Source organism: Aotus nancymaae, unplaced genomic scaffold (genome assembly GCF_030222135.1).
Source record: "Aotus nancymaae isolate 86718 unplaced genomic scaffold, 86718_ANA_hifiasm-v0.15.2.pri h1tg000021l, whole genome shotgun sequence".
Lineage (NCBI taxonomy): Eukaryota > Metazoa > Chordata > Mammalia > Primates > Aotidae > Aotus > Aotus nancymaae.
In genome coordinates, this window is record NW_026988433.1 from 2,468,229 (window position 1) to 2,484,176 (window position 15,948).

Below are 15,948 nucleotides of genomic sequence, written 5' to 3' on the forward strand. Positions count from 1 at the left end.
ACTAGATTTTCATAGGGAGTGGGCAGCCCAGATCCCTCCCATGCACAGTTCACAGTAGGGTTTGTGTTCCTGTGAGAACTAGTGCCTGATGATCTGACAGGAGGTGGAACTCAGGCGTCACGCTCGCTCGCCCACCATTCACCTCCTGCTGTGCCGCCCCGTTCCTAACAGGCCACCTGTACCGCTCCGCAGCTTGGGGACCCCGATATAGTTGGAGTCTTAGAGTTTATAGCCTTTTCAGACAAGCTTCTCTCACTTAGTAATGTGCGATCAGGGCTCCTCTATGTTGCTCTGTGGCTTGAGAGCTTATTTTTTTAAAGTATTGAATTTTTCCAGTATCTGGATGTACCATTCATTTGCCTATGAAAGACACCTTGGTTGCTTATGGGGGTAGTTCTAAGTGGAACCTAATTGATGTCTATTCCCAAACAGGGTGGCTTTAACATGTCCCTCTGGGGAGGCCCTGGAGAAATCAAGAGGGCAAGACATTGGCGATTTCTGTGCTCTGGACACCAATTTCGTGACTCACAAGTTATTCATCAAATGCTATCTCATTCTAGCAACTAGATGTTGGTGATGTCATTATACCAACGCAGCTGGGGTTGGTTCAGAGGACGTTATAACTCACCATCATTACATTTTCGTACCAAGAAGCCTGATTTTTCCCAACTGTCTACGCGGTGGATGCCAAAACATTGGCCAAAGTCACCAAATAACTTACTTACCAACCAGAACATTAACGTCTTAACCACAGTCAGTAAAGCCAGCAGGACCAAGGGAATCTGCACATTCCTCCTTCCCTTTCTCGTGAGCTGCACGGGAGGGTATCCCAAGCCGGGCCCCAAGTTTTCTGGATAAACAACAAATGGGAGGACGCTGTTGCTGGAAGGACATTTATACCAGGATGTCGCGGCTCCACCTCGTTCTGTTAAGCATCAGGACTGGCTCTAACCAAGTCCCACAAATCCCCTTGCTCCCAGCAGGCAGCACAGGGGATATGTTGATCAATTCTTCATCTTCATTTGTTTTAGGGTTCCTTGACTGTGGCCCCAAGGTTTGGTTCTAATCACATTATTCTCTTTTTTTGTTTTGTTTTGTTTTGGAGACGGAGTCTTGCACTGTTGCCTGGGCTAGAATGTAGTGACGCCATCTGGGCTCACTGCAACTTCCGCCTCCCGGGTTCAAGCAGTTCTCCTGCCTCAGCCTCTGGTGTAGCTGGGATTACAGGTGCCCGTCACCAGGCTCAACTAATTATTTGTATTTTTGGTAGAGACAGGGTTTCACTATGTTGGTCAGGCTGGTCTCAAACTCCTGACCTTGTAATCTGCCCGCCTCAGCCTCCCACAGTGCTGGGATTACAGGTGTGAGCCACTGCGCCCAGCCTTCACATTATTTTATTATATGATCCCAGAGTTGGTTTATGTGACTTTCATTTTAATGGGGGCTGCTACTTGAACTCACTAATTGCATGACTAATTACACTAAGGCATTGTGGATTCTCCAGGCCGATGTGCTATCTCAGGCACCCATTCATTCATTTACTCGACACGTGTTGATCACGTGTTTCCTACGTTCTAGGCATTGCTCTAGGCTGGGAAGGACACCATGTGCTGTGAGACCAACACGTGCTGTACTCCTGGGGCCTCCCATCTACCTGGCCACTGGTGATAAGCATTTTAAATGGTGCTGGGGTGGGGAGATGCAGTGGGACTTGAGTCTCTGCTGAGAGGTGACCTGAGGACAAGATGAGGCAGCAGAGGCAGAAAACAGGATGCAGCTCTGCACAGCATCTCAGAGCAAAGGTCCAATGGCTGTGGAGTGTGGAATTTTCTGTAGATACTACCGTGAACACGTTCCTATTTTGATATTCGAATGCAACCTGGAGCCAGAGATGGTACTGAGCAAGCAATGGCGTACACACTCGTCATGACTCTCTGCTCTTCTGTACCCAGAAAAGGCTACAAGACGCCCTCCCTAAGGCATTACTAGCTGTGTGTTAGTTTGGGTTTGGTTTTTACTAAAAGGTGGCAGAAAACCTAATTCCACTGACATAACCCTAAAAGGGAACGTATTGAAACACAGCTGAAAAACCCAGGTGTAGGTGTCTAGCTTCAGTTACAGCTTGATCCAGGGGCTCCAGTAATTCCGTCAGGACTTGGTTTCTCCTCATGGCTCAGCGCTGCTCTCTGCAGTGCTGACTCCACACCCAAACTCGCAGTAATGCCAGGCTAACGTTCCTCCCTTGCTGGGCTCATGTCGTGGAGATGGCTGATGGTTTAGCATTCACTCATTCCCACATCCATTCATTTCTTCAATAGTGTGTGAGTATCTGGCACATACTCAACACTGTGCTAAGATCTGTGTGGTTATTACCTCATCTAGTCCATTCAGCAAGCCCTTGGATTAGGGGATATTGTGATACCTACTTCACAGCTGAGTCAACTGCGGCTCAGTGAGGTCTAAGGAGCGTTCAAGGTTATTCAGCTGGTAAGAATCGAGGCTGGGGTCCTGGCACCTGCACAGAACCAGCTGGTGAATCAGGTAAATACATCTGCCAATCTCCAAGCTTTGTGAGGATCACCAGTAGGTAGTTAGGAAATGAGGAACCTGTGTGGCGCTCAAGAGCGCGGGAAGGGAGGGAAGATGATGGGAACACAGGTGAAAGGGCCCGGAGGAAGGGCTTCCTGGGGAAGGGACATCTGCCTGAAAGACAGTCGAGCCAGCTGTGTTGGGACAAGGAGTGTGGACCAGCCTCGCTGGGGAGAGCAAGTGTTCGGTCTGACCGAGAGAGGCCACAGGCTGTTTGAGATCTTGGAAGGAGTAGTTCATCATGGAGCGTGGACAGGGAGGGCGGTGGCCACAGAAGAACCTTGAGGGCTTAGCAGAACCAGGTCATGAGTGGCATGGCAGCCTTCACTCCGAGACTGGAAGGCAGAGGGGCTTTAATGGGAGGAGCGGAGGTTTCCTTTTTCAAGTCAGCTGTGTGGAGAAGGCAGTGGGGGCAGTGGAGTGGATGTCAGGGGCCCCGGTAGGAGAACGTGCGGGAGTGAGGTCAGGGATGACAGAAGCCAGCTGTAGAGCAGGGGTGGGTTGGAAAGGTGTTAAGATGTGTGCACATTCATAGGTCCCTTTCGGATGTGAGGAGGGACTGCACCCCAGGGCCCTGTCTTTCCGTCTGGGCCTGTGCCTGACGCGTGGAAAGGCAGGGGTACCTCCTGGGTTGCAGCATTCGATGGCAGCAGGGTGCCCTGGAGCTTCTCCCTCCCTCCGATGTGCAGTGACCCGGTTGGTGGCTGGTTCGTCAGCCTGGGTCCCAGGTGGGGATGATGTGGAGCAGAGCTGCAGACACAGGGCAGGTGCCACCAATGTACCCAGGTGTCTTAAGCTGCTGTAATCTGGGGATTATGCCCAACCACGGTGTAGTCCAACCTATCCTCACTGCTACATATGGGAGGGTGGCAGAGACGTGGAGGACTTCATTCGGCATCTCAACACGTGTTTCAGTTGCTTCTTGGCCGGACACTCTCCTGGGTGCTTAGAATACGATTAGCAGGTCCCTCCCCTCCTGACCGTCTGATGGGGACAGAGGTAGGTCCAGGCATTGGCCTGCCTGGCTTGTGGTTTTCTGCAGTCATAACCATCAGCCCATGCAGCGAGTGTGGAGAAGATGGAGGCTGGACTGCCTGAGGCTGGAACAAAGCAATCTGGTGAAAGTCGGGTCCTTAATTCTCAAGAAACATCAGCGTAGGCATGAGCAGTGGGATGAGAGCGCAGAGGGGATGGGCCCGTCCCACTGGTGCCCTGGGGCAGGGGAGCCGGGCTCTGTCCCCTGGCTGGGGGCTTCTCATCTCTGAATCTCGGCTCATTTTTTTGTGCTTTGGATTCTGTGACTTTATTAATGTGCTGGAGACCCTGTTGTTATTGGAAACAGAAGATGATTTGTTTACAGGTAGAAAGAGTCAGCCGGGTTTGGTGGCTCACAGCTGCCAGCCCAGCACTTTGGGAAGCTGAAGCGGGCGGATTACTTGAGCTCAGGAGTTCAAGATCAACTTGGCGACATAGTGAGATCCCATCCCTACAAAAAAAATATTTCTTTTTAATTAGCCAGGCCTGGTGGTGAGAACCTGTAGCCTCAGCTACTCGGGAGGCTGAGGTGGGAGGATAGCTTGAGGCTGGGAGGTTGAGACTGCAGTGAGCTGAGATCTCGCCATTGCCCTGCAGCCCCAGTGACAGTGACACCCTGTTTTTTTTAAAAAGTCCTCTTTAAAGACAGGCAGGTCTCTTTGGACTGGATGCTGTTACTTGCTGGACCGAAGGCAGTACGTGGCTTGTTGTGTGAGGTGGAGCAGGGCTCACAGACCCCGGGCCTGAGACGTGGGTGTGGTGTGAACCTGCCTCAGCTGATTGATGGGAAGCTGTAGCAGGCGGAGTACCCGAGCTCCGAGGGCTTTGATGAGGACTGGGTGAGTTAGGGCTAGAAAACCTTAAACCCCAGCACTCCTGGTGCAGGTGGGCCTTTCCTCCGGCGTCCTCACTCCGCGTTGCTTGCTTCACATTCCTTCCCAACGCTTCTGTCTCCTCTCTCCGTGGATACAGCTCGAGCGAACAGGTGGCATTTCCCGCCCGCCTCCCCATCTCTGCTCCCAAGGATATGTAAGTCTGTGTCATGTGTCTCCAGGAGAGTCGATGTGGGGTGGGGAGATTTGGGGGGAAGAGAGCAACTGAGGAAACGAAGGTGGTGTCTTGTGACCCTGCTCATTGTGAAAGCACAGGTTCCAGAGGCTCAGACGCAGGGCACTTGTCCCCCGTGACTCATTATGACAGGCGTGCTGTGTGCCAACCGTTCCCATTCGCAGATTGAATTACCATCCTATTCAGCTGACACAAAGCAGTTCCTGGCCGGCTCGGGCAGCCCATGAATAAGTAAATAGCCTTCCAGCCTGGTGCGGAGCGCAAACATCTGAGACTTGGAGAGGCTGGCGTTCGCGGGGACGGGAAGAGGGGCTGGCGGGGAGGCCTGGGCCTGTCTGTCTGGTCCACTAGACCACGGATCTCTGGTGCCTTGTAAGTACCTGCTTTTGGGGTTGGGGAAAGAGCCCAGTGGGTTAATGAGATGTAGCTTAGACACAGACGGGAAATCCACCACCTCCTAGGCTGCTGGCTGGAGAGCGAAGGCTGTTCTCTGGACTGAGGTGGGAAGAGGCATTTCCAGCCCCGGGGGCCCATTTCTAAATCTTTGGGTCTTAATTGCAGCTCAAATTGCTGTTACTACCCTGTGAGTGTTTCGTTCCAAGTCTGTCCCCAGGCCCTGTTTCAGACTAGAAAGGACTTTTAGTCCCGGGGTCAGTTTTCGGTAAGTTGTGGACAGGATGTGGCTCGGGGGAAAGGCAGCGGGTTTAACCTGACTGACGGCTGGGTGTTCCCTTACTTGTCCCTCCAGCTGTCCCCTCTCGGAAATCACTGTTCTGGTGGGAGCAGGTTGGTTTTGCCAGTGTGAGCATCACAGGACTGGCATTAGGAACGGCACATATTCAAAGGTGTGAAATCTCAAGTGGAAACTCTGACGCTGTGTTTGATTTTTGTGCAGCAGTTTCAGTTCTTTGAGCTCAAAGGATGACATGAAGTTGAACATCCTTTAGATGATGAATATAATCAGACAATGGCTGTAATTGCAGCATTTAATTTGGTGTAAGTCCGCTGTTAGTTGAGATCATATATGGTAGAGATGTGAGGGTGCTCACTCTGGCTTAAGACCCGGGGGTTCCGTTTTAATTTCTTCTGTGTAGCGAGAACCTTGCAGTAAACAGGTGAAATGAACTGCATCTATGCCTGACATTAAACAGCAAGAAGCAGCTCCTCCGTCGTGGCGGAAGGCGTGGTTCTCTGCTCCGTGATAAAGATGTTTATGGGGCAGAGCAGGTGGCCGGTGTTTTATGTCGCCTGGCATTTGATGGCAGCAGTAAAACGTACATCAATTAATCATTGTTTTTGTTTTCCTCTTTCCCTAAATGACTCTGTTAATTAAAACTTGTGTAAAGTGGTCTTTGAGCTCTGTACTGAATTTTACTTGGGCTCGTTAGGGTTGGTTATGCACAGCCCCACAAAGCCTTCATCTTGCTGGACCACTTTTGAATTAATAATCATCATACTTCACAAGTAACCGTACGGAGTAGTTTTTCATGTCCTATAACCATTAGCAAGCTCTCCAGTCAGCCTGGTGAGATATTAGAGCCTGTTAGCCTCTTCAACGATTGAGCAGGCCGAGCAGAGGGCAGGAGGCGTCCAGAGCAAAGGTGGTTGAAAAAGCGCAGTCCCGGACCCCGGGAAGATGAGGGGAGAAAGCGGTGCAGTTACTTACTGTGTGCCGAGGACTCTGACATTCACTACATGCACCGAGAAGCCAGGAATCATTGCCCCACCTAAATTTTTTTCTTCTTTAATAGAACTAGAAAAAAATGGACACAACTTGCAGATTATCATGACTTCTGTAATCTTGTTTATTCATGTTATTCTTAACGATTTCTCTGAGAGCATAATTCCTCCGAGGCGCAGAATAGGATGTGTGTTGGCAGAGGAAGGACTCGGGCGGTTGCACTAGGAGGAGGAGGTATGATGACACTGCCCCTGCCTGCAGGGATCTCACTGGTGGTTGCACTAGGAGGAGGAGGTATGATGACACTGCCCCTGCCTGCAGGGATCTCACTGGAGGTTGCACTAGGAGGAGGCGGTATGATGACACTGCCCCTGCCTGCAGGGATCTCACTGGAGGTCTCCGCCTTGATTCGTTTGCCCCAGCCCACCTGATCATGGTTAGAAACATCTCTGTGCCTTTCACTGTTTACTGAAATCATCCCACAGTGAAGCAGGTGGACCCGTGGTGTTGCATCGATGATTTTAGGAGATGTATAGACGTTTTGAAATGTTTTTATGTGATAGCTGTTTGTTTCTTGTAGTTTAAGAAAAAGACCTAAGCATATCAAAGTAATATGATAGGGTAAGGTCTCCTTTGAGACAGATTCGTAGAGGAAGACTTCAGTGAGTTTCCAAACTAGACAGCATGCTTTCTTTTGTGCTCCAACAGTAATTTTTTAACTTGAAAGTGCATGCATGTAATTTGAAAACTCAAGTGCGTAAAAGTATATGAAAAAAAAATCCCCTGCTGTCTCTTCTTTCCTTACGCGGTCCCTCAAGCCCGCTTTCAGTATTTCTAGTGGTTTTCTTCTTGAAGCTCCTAATACTTAAAATTGCCTGTATTGTGACTTTTCTTTTTTGACTTGCCAATTTTCCTAAGTAAAAATATTAGCAGCACTTTCTGGGATGGTGGACAAGTGGTTCTCAAAGGGCTTGGAGTGGGCAGTTTTGCCTTTCAGGGTTGGTGTTGGGAGACGCTTCTGTTTGTCATGATTCAGGGAAAAGTGTGTGCCACTGGCAGGGATGCCACTCAGCGCCCCACAGTGCACGGGACAGCCTGCACAAGGAAGAATTATCTGGCTCCAAACCTCACTCTGCTGAGGTTGAGAAGCTCTGTGGTAGCTGAAGATTTAGCCTTAGATTCCCTCCTCGAATCTATACACATAGTTAAACTGCTACTTTATTTAAGTGAATAATTAGTTGTCACATTGTTATTGTGTGTATATTGTTAGTGGTAGCACCAATTAGTGACTGTGATTACATTTCTTTCATTGTATGGCTTTTTAGCTTTCCTGGAGTTATTAATAGCCTGATTTTCAATTGTGCCATTTGCAATCCACATATTAAAAACTCTTCTCCAGTTCTTTCTAATATCAAAAGCTTTTCTTGAGTCTCTGTTTTCTCCAGCGTTTTTATTTCTAGAGCCCTTTGTCTTCTTGTTTCAAACTGATTGCTCTGGAGAGCTAAGGCTCAGCCGTCACCTTGGAATTTTTCTCTATCCCTGTTTAGGGTGGGATTTGTTGTTTCTGCGATTCTGTGGCTTTGCCTTTTATCTTTTGTTCCCCCACTTGTTTTTCTGCAGCACATCTTCCAGTCATTTCCTAGGAAGGAACTCACCGTGGAGGTACATCTTATGAGTCTTTGCATGTCTGGAAATCGCTCTCCTCTGTCCTCACACTTGATTGACAGATTGTTTGGGTATAGAATCTTAAGTTGGAAATAATAGTCGATCAGAAGTTGTTTTTTTTTTTTTTTTTGAGATGGAGTTTTGCTCTTGTTGCCCAGGCTGGAGTGCAATGGCATGATCTCGGCTCACTGCAACCTCCACCTCCCGGGTTCAAGTGATTCTCCTGCCTCAGCCTCCCAAGTAGCTGGGATTACAGGTGCATGCTAGCACACTTGGCTAAGTTTTGTATTTTTAGTACAAACGGGTTTTTACAGTGTTGGCCAGACTGGTCTCGAACTCCTGACCTCGTGATCTGCCCACCTTGGCCTCCCAAATTGCTGGGATTACAAGCGTGAGCCACTGCAATCCAGTGACCCAGAATTTTAAAGACATTCTGTTGGCTTCCAAGGTTGCTGCTGAGAAGTCCAATGCCCTAACCCATTCTTTTCCTTTTCAGAATTCTACTTCTTCCTCTAATTGTTACGGGAAGTGTTTGGGGCCTCCTCCTTATCATTCACCTTCTGGAATCTCGTGGTGCTCTCCGCTTTAGGTCTGTTTTCATCTATCTTGCAGAGCTCTCATGAGATCCTTTAATCTGGAACATGTTCTTCTGTTTTCCTGACAATTTTCAATTTCTCATCTGTGATTCTGGACAGTTTAAAAACTCTAACAAAACAGAAGTAAAGGAGTTTGATGTTTTGATTGTTTGTGTCAACATGAAGGTCTACTGATACACAGGAATTTTTGTTTTTAAATATTTGGTGGCCCAGATGGGAATTCTCCAAGAGTTTGCTGTGTGTAGCATGCTTGTCGGTTTTTATATTAATTTTTATTAATTAATTTGACCTATAATAACTCTTTCTGTAATTGGCTGGGCTTCAGTCAGCTGATTGTTACTATTTTCTCTTCTGAAAACCTTATTGGTAAAAGTTAGACCTCCTGGATCGATGTTTCCTTTTTTCTTTAATATTTTCTAGCACTTCGGGAGATTTCTTTATCATCCAAATCTGCCATTAAATTTTTTTATTTCAGCAACTCTCGTTTTCATTCACAGGAGTTCTTTTTGTCCTTTGACGGTCTTTGTAGCTTCTTGTTAACTTTGATGTGCTTTCTGAAGATACTTGATAGAACTCTTGCTTTTTTTTCCAAGCTTGGTTTGGTTGCCTGCATGATCTCTCTCTCTCCTGGGTTTTATTAAGGTGTGTTCTTTTACTCTTCCACATTAGAGGTTTTCAAATGAAGCTGTACACCTTGGTTGACTGGGTTTGGAGCACAGCCTTGACAGACTGGGGGAGGTCCATGGTGAGCTCACTCCAGGGTGTCTGTGAGGGGCGATCGTTTTGTTCTAGAAACTCCTAAGGCGTGGTCTTTGCTCTTGGATTGTAGTTTTCTACCAAAACATTTCCAGTTTCCTGCCTGGTTTGAAGGCGGTATGGGTAGCATCCACCTACATGCCTAATGCATTGGGTCTGGGGAGGGGTATCTGCGGGAAGACTGTCTAATTTCTGTTTTCGGTGAAATAGCATTTGACTGTTATAACCGCGTCCCACTACCTCTGAGTCCTGGGCTCCCTCATTAAATACTCTAGAAAATTAGCTTTAGTCTCCTGCCTAGATGTCTTTCTCTCACAGATCCCTTGCACAAAATTCTAAATCCTATGAAATTCTAGCTTGAACTAACGTTATACATGCCTGTTGTGGTCTTCCCTGTCAGACAGAGTCCTGGGAGGCCTTGATCTTACTCATGCTTGGGCCTAACAGCCGTCAGGAACATTTGCAGGCGCTCAGAAAATGTTTGCTAAATTGAAATACATTGAATTTTGGCCATACAGATGGTTTTTCAGCTCCAAGGTCTAGGATAAAACCTCATTTGCTTTTTATCCTTCCTTTCACCCCTGCTGGTTCATACATTCACAGGATACTAGCAAGCTTTTTGATAAAACCTAAGTTAATTTATCTTCTTATTTGGTGATTCTGAGCAGGTTAATAACTCTTTTAAACAGAATAGAAGTAAAAGAATTTCTGATATTTTGATTGTGTATGTCAACATGAAGGTCTGCTGATATACAGGAATTTTTGGTTTTGAATATTTGGTGGCCAAGATGGGAATTCCCCAAGAGTTGACTGTGTGGCACGCTTGTTGGTTTTTATATTGGTTTTTATTAATTAGTTTGATCTATAATAACTCTTTTTGCCATCGGCTGGGCGTCAGTCACGTCTTGATAGTTAGGGGTATGTGCAGTGCGTGCCCTGATGCTGACTTGTGTCCTCAGTTCTGTCCCTCTCTTCTGTCTTGGATCATTAGCCCTAGGTACATTTCTCCTGGCAAATTCAGGAACTTGAATGTGTACTCAAGGAGTCATGAAAGCTTTGTGTCAATGGCTATGTGTATTTCTGCATTGTTCTGTACCAGGACATTTGGTTGAAGGGAAAGAAAAATCTCAGGCAGGGAGGACCATGAGTTCAGTTTCAAATGTGTCCCTCACTCAGCCCTCAGTGTTTTGAACTGGAAAATGGTAGCAGAATTCCTGCCTCTCCCTCCCTCTTAGGCATCAAGGAAGGTGGGGGAGACAGAAAAGCCAACTTGCAAGTCATCCTTGGTGACAGAAGATTGTGTCTGCTTCTTCCTGCAGCTTGGAAATGACCCGCCAGACCTGAAGCCTGCGGGTGTTGAGGCCACGTTCGCTCAGACCCAAGCTTTGGGAGGCCCAGGGGAAATTTCCCACTTTGTGTCCTGAGACCAGGAACTCGGCAGAGAAACTCTGTGGTAAGCCACGCCTTCTTTTCTCTGAAGCAGCATTCCTCTGTGTCCGTTAGGGGTTGCGTCTGTTCTTTCACGGATTGCTGATTGATTCAAGGCATATTTATCAAGTGCCAACTGTATGTCCTCGAGTTAAGAGGGCAGAGTGGTAAACAGAGCAGGTGTGGTCTCTACTCACAGAGGCACATCATGGGGAACAGCCGTGCAAAGGCCCCGAGGCAAGAAATAACTTGATGCATGAAAATCTGGGTGTCTGGAGCGCAGATGGAGACAGGTGGACAGGGCAGTTCATTCAGGAGCTTAGGGCAGGCTGTGCTAAGGGATGGATTCTAAATCTTAAGAATGATGGTCAGAGAGTAGTGATTGATTTTAGGTAGAGAGTGACACCTCATTTTTATTTTAATAAGATCACTCCCAGTTCTGAATGGAGGTGGAGGTAAGCATGGGAGCCAAGAGGATTAGGCAGTGACCATGGAGTCCAGTCGACTGGCAAGGGCGGCCTGCACCAGGATTAGGCGGTGACCGTGGAGTCCAGTCGACTGGCAAGGGCGGCCTGCACCAGGATTAGGCGGTGACCGTGGAGTCCAGTCGACTGGCAAGGGCGGCCTGCACCAGGATTAGGCGGTGACCGTGGAGTCCAGTCGACTGGCAAGGGCGGCCTGCACCAGGATTAGGCGGTGACCGTGGAGTCCAGTCGACTGGCAAGGGCGGCCTGCACCAGGATTAGGCGGTGACCGTGGAGTCCAGTCGACTGGCAAGGGCGGCCTGCACCAGGATTAGGCGGTGACCGTGGAGTCCAGTCGACTGGCAAGGGCGGCCTGCACCAGGATTAGGCGGTGACCGTGGAGTCCAGTCGACTGGCACGGGCGGCCTGCACCAGGATTAGGCGGTGACCGTGGAGTCCAGTCGACTGGCAAGGGCAGCCTGCACCAGGATTAGGCGGTGACGTGGAGTCCAGTCGACTGGCAAGGGCGGCCTGCACCAGGATGGTAGTGGACGTGAGGGTCACTGGGGAGGTCAGGACCTGCCGGCCGTTGTGATAGATTGGGTGGGAGGGAGTGTGAGGGGGTGACAAACACGGCTTTGGCATGGGCTGCATGGCGGAAGGGGAGGACTGTTTCCTAAGATGAGAAAAACAGCAGAAGTGAGGGGAGATTCACATTCAGGTTTGCACTGAAGCCCAGTTTTGAGTCTGAGTTACCCAATTGACACCTAAATACAGGGAAAAATCTGCAGTTCAGTGGCCAGGTTCAGGGTTCAGGAAAGAAATCTAGGCTGGCTTCTTCATTCCTTGTGAAATGTTTGGTTTGAGGTCTCGTACAGAGGTGTGATCTGAACTCAGGGCGGTAGTTCACTGTGTGATCATGAGACAGTCTTGGGTGGTAAGAACAACAGCTGCTTTCTGTTACCAAAGGTTTTCAGTCCCAAAATGGCTGGCCAGGCACTGGCAGTGGTGACTGCTCCACCTACATTTGATCGCACAGCAGAAGGTGAACCAGACAGACCTTCGGTGCCCTGGCTTGGGCTTGGCATTGCCTTTGATAGCAAATGAGTCTGAGTCTCAGATTCCAGTAAGCATGGTGGTGGTGGAGGAGATGGTGGTGATGCTGGCGGTAGTTGTGGTGGTGCAGGAGATGGTGGTCATGCTGGTGGTAGTTGTGGTGGTGCAGGAGATGGTGGTGATGCTGGCGGTAGTTGTGATGGAGGAGATGGTGGTGATGCTGGCAGTAGTTGTGATGGAGGAGATGGTGGTGATGCTGGCGGTAGCTGTGATGGGGGAGATGGTGGTGATGCTGGCGGTAGTTGTGGTGGTGCAGGAGATGTTGGTGATGCTGGCGGTAGTTCTGGTGTTGGAGGAGATGGTGATGCTGGCGGTAGTTGAGATGGTGGTGATGCTGGCGGTAGTTGTGATGGAGGAGATGGTGGTGATGCTGATGGTAGTTCTGGTGATGGAGGAGATGGTGGTGATGCTGGTGGTAGCTGTGATGGGGAGATGGTGGTGATGCTGGTGGTAGTTGTGATGGAGAAGATGGTGGTGATGCTGGCGGTAGCTGTAATGGAGGAGATGGTGGTGGTGCTGGCAGTAGTTATGGTGATGGAGAAGATGGTGGTGATGCTGGCGGTAGTTGTGATGGAGGAGATGGTGGTGATGCTGTCGGTAGTTCTGGTGATGGAGGAGATGGTGGTGATGCTGGTGGTAGCTGTGATGGGGGAGATGGTGGTGATGCTGGTAGTTCTGGTGATGGAGAAGATGGTCGTGATACTGGTGGTAGTTGTGGAGGAGATGGTGGTGATGCTGGCAGTAGTTGTGGAGGAGATGGTGGTGATGCTGGCAGTAGTTGTGGAGGAGATGGTGGTGATGCTGGTGGTAGTTGTGATGGAGAAGATGGTGGTGATGCTGGCGGTAGCTGTAATGGAGGAGATGGTGGTGGTGCTGGCAGTAGTTATGGTGATGGAGAAGATGGTGGTGATGCTGGCGGTAGTTGTGATGGAGGAGATGGTGGTGATGCTGTCGGTAGTTCTGGTGATGGAGGAGATGGTGGTGATGCTGGTGGTAGCTGTGATGGGGGAGATGGTGGTGATGCTGGTGGTAGTTGTGATGGAGGAGATGGTGGTGATGCTGGCGGTAGTTGTGGTGATGGAGGAGATGGTGGTGATGCTGGCGGTAGTTGTGATGGAGGAGATGGTGGTGATGCTGGTAGTTCTGGTGATGGAGAAGATGGTCGTGATACGGGTGGTAGTTGTGGAGGAGATGGTGGTGATGCTGGCAGTAGTTGTGGAGGAGATGGTGGTGATGCTGGCAGTAGTTGTGGTGATGGAGGAGATGATGGTGATGCTGGCAGTAGTTGTGGAGGAGATGGTGGTGATGCTGGCGGTAGTTGTGATGGAGGAGATGGTGGTGATGCTGGCAGTAGTTGTGATGGAGGAGATGGTGGTGATGCTGGCGGTAGTTGTGGAGGAGATGGTGGTGATGCTGGTGGTAGTTGTGATGGAGGAGATAGTGGTGATGCTGCTGGTAGTTCTGGTGATGGAGAAGATGGTGGTGATGCTGGTGGTAGTTGTGATGGAGGAGATGGTGGTGATGCTGGCAGTAGTTGTGGTGATGGAGAAGATGGTGGTGATGCTGGCGGTAGTTGTGGAGGAGATGGTGGTGATGCTGGTGGTAGTTGTGATGGAGGAGAAGGTGGTGATACTGTCGGTAGTTGTGGTGATGGAGGAGATGGTGGTGATGCTGGCGGTAGCTGTGATGGGGGAGATGGTGGTGATGCTGGTGGTAGTTGTGATGGAGGAGATGGTGGTGATGCTAGCAGTAGTTGTGGTGATGGAGAAGATGGTGATGCTGGCGGTAGTTGTGGAGGAGATGGTGGTGATGCTGGTGGTAGTTGTGATGGAGGAGAAGGTGGTGATACTGTCGGTAGTTGTGGTGATGGAGGAGATGGTGGTGATGCTGGCGGTAGCTGTGATGGGGGAGATGGTGGTGATGCTGGTGGTAGTTGTGATGGAGGAGATGGTGGTGATGCTGTCAGTAGTTGTGGTGATGGAGAAGATGGTGGTGATGCTGGCGGTAGTTGTGATGGAGGAGATGGTGGAGATGCTGGCAGTAGTTGTGATGGAGGAGATGGTGGTGATGCTGTCAGTAGTTGTGGTGATGGAGGAGATGGTGGTGATGCTGGCGGTAGCTGTGATGGGGGAGATGGTGGTGATGCTGGTGGTAGTTGTGATGGAGGAGATGGTGGTGATGCTGGCGGTAGTTGTGATGGTGGAGATGGTGGTGATGCTGGCGGTAGTTGTGATGGAGGAGATGGTGGTGATGCTGGCGGTAGCTGTGATGGAGGAGATGGTGGTGATGCTGATGGTAGCTGTGATGGAGGAGATGGTGGTGATACTAGCAGTAGTTGTGATGGAGGAGATGGTGGTGATGCTGACGGTAGCTGTGATGGAGGAGATGGTGGTGATGCTGGCAGTAGTTGTGATGGAGGAGATGGTTATGATGCTGACGGTAGCTGTGATGGAGGAGATGGTGGTGATGCTGACGGTAGCTGTGATGGAGGAGATGGTGGTGATGCTGACGGTAGCTGTGATGGAGGAGATGGTGGTGATGCTGGCGGTAGTTGTGATGGAGGAGATGGTGGTGATGCTGGCGGTAGTTGTGATGGAGGAGATGGTGGTGATGCTGGCGGTAGTTGTGATGGAGGAGATGGTGGTGATGCTGTCGGTAGTTGTGATGGAGGAGATGGTGGTGATGCTGGCGGTAGTTGTGATGGAGGAGATGGTGGTGATGCTGACGGTAGTTGTGGTGATGGAGAAGATGGTGATGCTGGCGGTAGTTGTGATGGAGGAGATGGTGGTGATGCTGGCGGTAGTTGTGATGGAGGAGATGGTGGTGATGCTGACGGTAGTTGTGATGGAGGAGATGGTGGTGATGCTGGCGGTAGCTGTGATGGAGGAGATGGTGGTGATGCTGGCGGTAGTTGTGATGGAGGAGATGGTGGTGATGCTGACGGTAGTTGTGATGGAGGAGATGGTGGTGATGCTGGCGGTAGTTGTGATGGAGGAGATGGTGGTGATGCTGGCGGTAGTTGTGATGGAGGAGATGGTGGTGATGCTGGCGGTAGTTGTGATGGAGGAGATGGTGGTGATGCTGGCGGTAGTTGTGATGGAGGAGATGGTGGTGATGCTGGCGGTAGCTCTGATGGAGGAGATGGTGGTGATGCTGGCGGTAGTTGTGATGGAGGAGATGGTGGTGATGCTGACGGTAGTTGTGATGGAGGAGATGGTGGTGATGCTGGCGGTAGTTGTGATGGAGGAGATGGTGGTGATGCTGGCGGTAGCTGTGATGGAGGAGATTGTGGTGATGCTGGCGGTAGTTGTGATGGAGGAGATGGTGGTGATGCTGGTGGTAGCTGTGATGGAGGAGATGGTGGTGATGCTGGCGGTAGCTGTGATGGAGGAGATTGTGGTGATGCTGGCGGTAGCTGTGATGGAGGAGATGGTGGTGATGCTGGCGGTAGTTGTGACGGAGGAGATGGTGGTGATGCTGACGGTAGTTGTGATGGAGGAGATGGTGGTGATGCTGGCGGTAGTTGTGATGGAGGAGATGGTGGTGATGC

At 49.9% G+C, this 15,948-nt stretch overlaps 1 protein-coding gene across 9 annotated transcripts in view; it reads left to right on the forward strand.

The window, feature by feature from the left end:
- RIMBP2 (RIMS binding protein 2) overlaps positions 1-15,948 on the forward strand; it is a 340,749-nt gene that overhangs the window by 81,143 nt on the left and 243,658 nt on the right. For 5 of the 9 annotated variants that reach the window (XM_064379552.1, XM_064379560.1, XM_064379559.1 and 2 more), the window contains exons 1-2: positions 4,949-5,064; positions 10,710-10,843. The exons of 1 other annotated variant lie outside the window; for it this stretch is intronic. The gene's annotated coding sequence lies outside the window, so the exon portion shown is untranslated. Of the gene's footprint in view, positions 1-4,948; positions 5,065-10,709; positions 10,844-15,948 lie in introns of those variants that run through there. 3 more of the 9 variants (XM_064379555.1, XM_064379553.1, XM_064379554.1) reach the window with 1 other exon arrangement.